Genomic DNA, 6,902 nt, shown 5'->3' with positions numbered 1-6,902 from the left:
CTGTAGTGGGCGGGGTGTGTGTGTGTGAACTGGACACAATACTCCAGATGTGGCCTCCCCAGTGCCGAATAGAGGTGAATAATCACTTCCCTTGATCTGCTGGCAATGCTCCTACTAATGCAGCCCAATATGCCGTTAGCCTTCTTGGAAACAAGGGCACACTGTTAACTCCGCACGCCGGCCACCCAAGCCAGGCTGCACGGGGGGAGTTTCTGAGCCTTTGGGATTCCTCTGCCCATACAGCCCCTGGCCACCATGCCCACAGGAAGGGGGGACGCAGGGTCTGGCCTTCTGGCTCTGCAAGGGCACATTCGGCTGCCTGCAGCTCCAGGCAGCATCACCCATCCCCTGCCTGGCTGGCCACGTAATAACCCACTGAGGAGTCGTGATCCCCAGTTTGAAAAGCCTGACAGATCAATATACTGTCTAGTGAAAACAACAATATTTCTGTTATCAAAAAACAAAGAGTTAGATGATGCTGTGACACTGACAGATCAGCCAACCAGTGTGTACCCATTGTACCTTAACAGGAGGCATAACAATTGTAATCAAGATGACTCACTTATGTATGGATGTCAAAGAAATGTTAATTAAGCTATCAATCCTCAACTCATTTACTCTGTATTGATAAGAATCAAAGGGTAGATGCTTAATGTATTTGTCTGTTTCAGAGGAACAGCCCTGTTAGTCTGTATTCGCAAAAAGAAAAGGAGGACTTGTGGCACCTTAGAGACTAACCAATTTATTTGAGCATGAGCTTTCGTGAGCTACAGCTCACTTCATCAGATGTTTACCGTGGAAACTGCAGCAGACTTTATATACACACAGAAATCATGAAACAATACCTCCTCCCACCCCACTGTCCTGCTGGTAATAGCTTATCTAAAGTGACCTCAGGCCCTACGCTACCAGCACTCCCAGCTACCTTCGAGACACCACTGACTTCCTGAGGAAACTTCAATCCATCGGTGATCTTCCTGATAACACCATCCTGGCTACTATGGATGTAGAAGCCCTCTACACCAACATTCCACACAAAGATGGACTACAAGCCGTCAAGAACACTATCCCCGATAATGTCACGGCTAACCTGGTGGCTGAACTTTGTGACTTTGTCCTTACCCATAACTATTTCACATTTGGGGACAATGTATACCTTCAGATCAGCGGCACTGCTATGGGTACCCGCATGGCCCCACAGTATGCCAACATTTTTATGGCTGATTTAGAACAACGCTTCCTCAGCTCTCGTCCCCTAAAGCCCCTACTCTACTTGCGCTATATTGATGACATCTTCATCATCTGGACCCATGGAAAAGAAGCCCTTGAGGAATTCCACCATGATTTCAACAATTTCCATCCCACCACCAACCTCAGCCTGGTCCAGTCCACACAAGAGATCCACTTCCTGGACACTACAGTGCTAATAAACAATGGCCACATAAACACCACCCTATACCGTAAACCTACTGACCGCTATTCCTACCTGCATGCCTCCAGCTTTCACCCTGACCACACCACACGATCCATCGTCTACAGCCAAGCTCTGCGATACAACCGCATTTGCTCCAACCCCTCAGACAGAGACAAACACCTACAAGATCTCTGTCAAGCTTTCTTACAACTACAATACCCACCTGCAGAAGTAAAGAAACAGATTGATAGAGCCAGAAGAGTTCCCAGAAGTTACCTACTACAGGACAGGCCTAACAAAGAAAATAACAGAACACCACTAGCCGTCACCTTCAGCCCCCAACTAAAACCCCTCCAACGCATTATTAAGGATCTACAACCTATCCTAAAGGATGACCCAACACTCTCACAAGTCTTGGGAGACAGGCCAGTCCTTGCCTACAGACAGCCCCGCAACCTGAAGCAAATACTCACCAACAACCACATACCACACAACAGAACCACTAACCCAGGAACTTATCCTTGCAACAAAGCCCGTTGCCAATTGTGCCCACATATCTATTCAGGGGACACCATCACAGGGCCTAATAACATCAGCCACACTATCAGAGGCTCGTTCACCTGCACATCCACCAATGTGATCTATGCCATCATGTGCCAGCAATGCCCCTCTGCCATGTACATTGGTCAAACTGGACAGTCTCTACGTAAAAGAATAAATGGACACAAATCAGATGTCAAGAATTATAACATTCATAAACCAGTCGGAGAACACTTCAATCTCTCTGGTCACGCAATCACAGACATGAAGGTCGCTATCTTAAAACAAAAAAACTTCAAATCCAGACTCCAGCGAGAAACTGCTGAATTGGAATTCATTTGCAAATTGGATACTATTAATTTAGGCTTAAATAGAGACTGGGAGTGGCTAAGTCATTATGCAAGGTAGCCTGTTTCCTCTTGTTTTTTCCTACCCCCCCCCCCCCCAGATGTTCTGGTTTAACTTGGATTTAAACCTGGAGAATGGTCAGTTTAGATGAGCTATTACCAGCAGGAGAGTGAGTTTGTGTGTGTATGGGGGTGGGGGGGATGTGAGAAAACCTTGATCTATGCAGGAAATAGCCCGACTTGATTATGTAAAGAGTTGTCACTTTGGATGGGCTAGCACCAGCAGGAGAGTGAATTTGTGTGGGGGGGTGGAGGGTGAGAAAACCTGGATTTGTGCTGGAAATGGCCCACCTGTTGATCACTTTAGATAAGCTATTACCAGCAGGACAGTGGGGTGGGAGGAGGTATTGTTTCATGATTTCTGTGTGTATATAAAGTCTGCTGCAGTTTCCACGGTAAACATCTGATGAAGTGAGCTGTAGCTCACGAAAGCTCATGCTCAAATAAATTGGTTAGTATTTGTCTGTGTTTACCTATATCTTGTTAAAAGTTTAACAGTGTAACCAGATTAGCTTGTAGCTGTTAATTCCCTTGCATTAGTTAATTGACTTAATTATGTGTGTGACTGTGTCCAAGTAACCTTAAGATCAAAGATGTGAGATACTGCAGGAAACTAATAATGTTATCTATATTGTCTTCATCTTAACTATCTCAGTTATAATGGAGGATCATCTAATTGCCTTATGTGAATGAGTATAACTAGCTACCTGTGTATGCAGAGGAAACAGATTAGTTTCAAAGCATGAAAGTGAAGTGAGCTGTAGCTCACGAAAGCTCATGCTCAAATAAATTGGTTAGTCTCTAAGGTGCCACAAGTCCTCCTTTTCTTTTTGCAAATACAGACTAACAGGGCTGTTACTCTGAAACCTTTCAAAGCAAAGGTCCACATTGCCTATTCATCTTCCCAGGAAAGCCCTGCTATGACAATTTCTGTGAGGAGGCTTGTCAGCTGGCCAGAAGAATTATAAAGGAAAGCTTTGGGCCGGATCCTTTCATCTCTAGTCTGCTTAAATTTTGAACAAGGAAAGTATAAGTCATAAGATGGAGATCTTCCAAATAATTATTTGGAATACAGGCAGTCCTCGACTTCACGACGTCCGCCTTATGACGAACGGCACTTACACCATTTATAAATTGACACCCAGTTTTGACTTTCCAACGTCGATTTCGACTTTACGGTGCTCAAGCTGACGCAACGCCACACCAGTGAACAGGTTCAGATGTGCGCATCGATATTCTGCGCCGCCCATCTCCCTGACTCAAGATGCTCAATTGCTGTTCCAACACCATTTTTACGTGCTGAATCTTTGTGCTTCCGAACTGTTTTTAAAATTGATTTAAAATTTAATAATAATGGCAGAAAAGCATAAATCTGATGCAAGTGATGTTTCTTCTCTAAGAAAAGTAGAACAATGACTATGGAAACAAAAATGGAAATAATTAAGAGGTCTGGGAAAGGTGAGACACCGACTGAAATCTGTAGAGCTTTTGATATCCCCCAAGCGACCATTGTGACCATCCTGAAAGGCAAGGTACGACTTCAGGAACATGTTAAGGGCTCAGTTCCTATGCAAGCCACTGTGAAAACTAATCAGTGTGTTGGACTTATTGCCCAGGTTCAGAAACTGTTCATTGTTTGGCTGGAGGATCAAAATCGACACCATGCTCCTGTGAGTTTAGGCAGAATTCAGGAGAAGGCCGGGAGTCTTTATGATGATCTAAACATACCGCAGGGGAGAGTTCCTATGCTGAGCCTTTTAATGCCAGTAGGGGCTGGTTGATGCGTTTTAAAGCCAGGGCCAATTTGCATAACATCAAGATTTCCGGTGAAGCGGCCAGTGCTGATGAAGAGACAGCTCGTGTTTTTCCTGAGACATTGGCTGAGATCATTGGGGGTGGGGGGGTGGGAGGGGATTGTGCTCAGCATGATTTGAATGTTAATGAAACTGGGCTCTTTTGGGGGAAAATATGCCGTCAAGAACTGACATTCCCAAAGAGGAGAAATCCGTGCCAGGGCACAAAGCTGCTAAAGATAGGTTCACTCTTTCGCTCGGTGCAAATGCTGCAGGTGACTTTAAACTTAAACTTTTGCTTGTTCAGAAAACCCCAGGGCTTCCAAGAGATATTCCAAGGCATTTCTCCCAGTGATATGGAATCCAGTCCTAAGGCACGGGTCATCAGGAACATTTTTGAGGATTGGTTTAATCATTATTTTGTGCCAAGTGTCAGGGATTATTGCAGCAAAAATAGTCTTGCATTTAAAGCATTGTTAATCCTTGACAATGCTCCTGGTCATCCAACCATCCTAGATAACATGTGTCCTGACGTCAAAGTGGTGTTTCTGCCCCCCAATACCACCTCACTGTTGCAACCCATGGACCAGGGGATATTTGCATCCTTCAAGGCCTACTATCTTAGGAGCATGTTTGCCCAGGCCATCAGGGCAACCGAGAAGGAAGGTGGACCAACCCTGAAGGAATTCTGGAAGGTCTTCAACATTTACCATGCAGTTAAGAATATTGGTGAGTCACGGAATGAAGTCAAACAATCAAATTTGAATACTGTTTGGAGAGAATTGTGTCCTGATATTGTGTCTGACTTCCAAGGCTTTACAGACACTGTTGAGGAGGTGACCAAAGCTGTTGTTGAATTGGGCAAAGAATTCAATTTAAATGTTGCACTAGAGGATGTTGATGAGTTGCTGGCCTCACATTCTGAAGAATTAACTAATGAGGACCTCATTGCTTTGGAACAGCAAAAAGGGGCAGAAGAAGAAGAAGATGCACCAACTGTTGAAGAGACTCCTCCTCGTAAAGTCTTGACAACAAAAGTTGGCTGAGGCATTTCAACGTATGGAAGCTGCCGTGTCCCTGTTTGAGGAACATGACACCAATATTGAACGCTGTGCATCTGTGAATAGGGGCATATCCAACATGTACAGCTGCTCCAGAGAAATTTACAAGGAAAAGAGGAGAACATCTGTCCAAACTTCCTTGCATACTTTGTTTAAGTCCTTCCAAATCACCTCAAAAACCCCTGAAAACCCCACCCAATTAGACCTACCCATGACTCAGAAGAAGGTGTCCTAAGCCGAAGGACTATAGCTCTTCATGTATCGTTATCTTATTATGTGATTTGTTTATGTCAACATGATTGCTATTTACAATATAAATACATTAATGTAGCTATATTACTCCTCTATAATTGACTGAGTACAAAAATTTGGGTTATTTTGGTGAAAATAGTGTATTGGGCCTTGGTTCAGGAACCAGTCACCCAGATATAACATTGGTTCCTATGGGAAAATCGGTTCTGAGTTATGATGTTTTGACTTAAGACGTGATTTCCAAGAACCCCTTGTGTCGTAAGTCCGAGGACTGCCTGTAACCTGGAAAAGGCATGGAAAAACTTTAACAGACTTTAGATTTAAGCTGCCTTTGGATTCTGACCTTTTGGGATGATTCCAGAGAGACTTTTACAAGCCAGCAATTTAATCCACCACTGCTGCAATCCTGAATTATGAACACTGGAACTCATTGGTATGTATATTGATCTTTTAACCATTTGCAACTCTCTTCTCTTTTCCTTTTATTATTAAACCTTTAGTTTTAGTTACTAAAGAATTGGCATCAGTGCGATTATTGGGCAAGATCTGTCAGGTCTTTTGAGATTGATGAACCTTGCCAGCAAGTTAAAGAAGTAGGGGCTGGATGAATGGATAATAAGGTGGATAGAAAGCTGGCTAGATCGTCGGGCTCAACGGGCAGTGATCAATGGCTCCATGTCTAGTTGGTAGCCAGTATCAAATGGAGTCCCTCAGGGGTCGGTCCTGGGGCCAGTTTTGTTCAACATCTTCATTAATGATCTGGATGATGGGATGAATTGCACCCTCAGCAAGTTTGTGGATGACACTAAGCTTGGGGGAGAGGTGGATACACTGGAGGGTTGGGTTGGGGTCCAGAGTGACCTAAACAAATTGGAGGTTTGGGCCAAAAGAAATCTAATGAGATTCAACACGGACAAGTGCAGAATCCTGCACTTAGGATGGAAGAATCCCATGAAGAAACTGCTACAGGCTGGGGACCGACTGGCTAGGCGGCAGTTCTGCAGAAAAGGACCTGGGGATTACAGTGAATTAGAAACGTGATATGAGTCAGCAGTGTGCCCTTGTTTCCAAGAAGGCTAACGGCATATTGGGCTGCATTAGTAGGAGCATTGCCAGCAGATCGAGGGAAGTGATTATTCACCTCTATTAGGCACTGGTGAGGCCACATCTGGAGTATTGTGTCCAGTTCACACACACACACCCCCGCCCACTACAGAAAGGAAGTGGACAAATTGGAGAGAGTCCAGCGGAGGGCAATGAAAATTATTAAGGGGCTGGGGCATATGACTTATGAGGAGAGGCTAAGGAAACTGGGGTTATTTAGTCTGCAGAAAAGAAGAGTGAGGGGGGGATTTGATAGCAGCCTTCAACTACCTGAAGCAGGGATTCCAAAGAGGGTGGAGCTCGGCTGTTCTCAGTTGTGGCAGAGAACAGA

Source organism: Lepidochelys kempii, chromosome 17 (genome assembly GCF_965140265.1).
Source record: "Lepidochelys kempii isolate rLepKem1 chromosome 17, rLepKem1.hap2, whole genome shotgun sequence".
Classification (NCBI taxonomy): Eukaryota; Metazoa; Chordata; order Testudines; family Cheloniidae; genus Lepidochelys; species Lepidochelys kempii.
The sequence above is the reverse complement of the archived record's forward strand: the minus strand, read 5'-3'. Positions refer to the sequence as shown.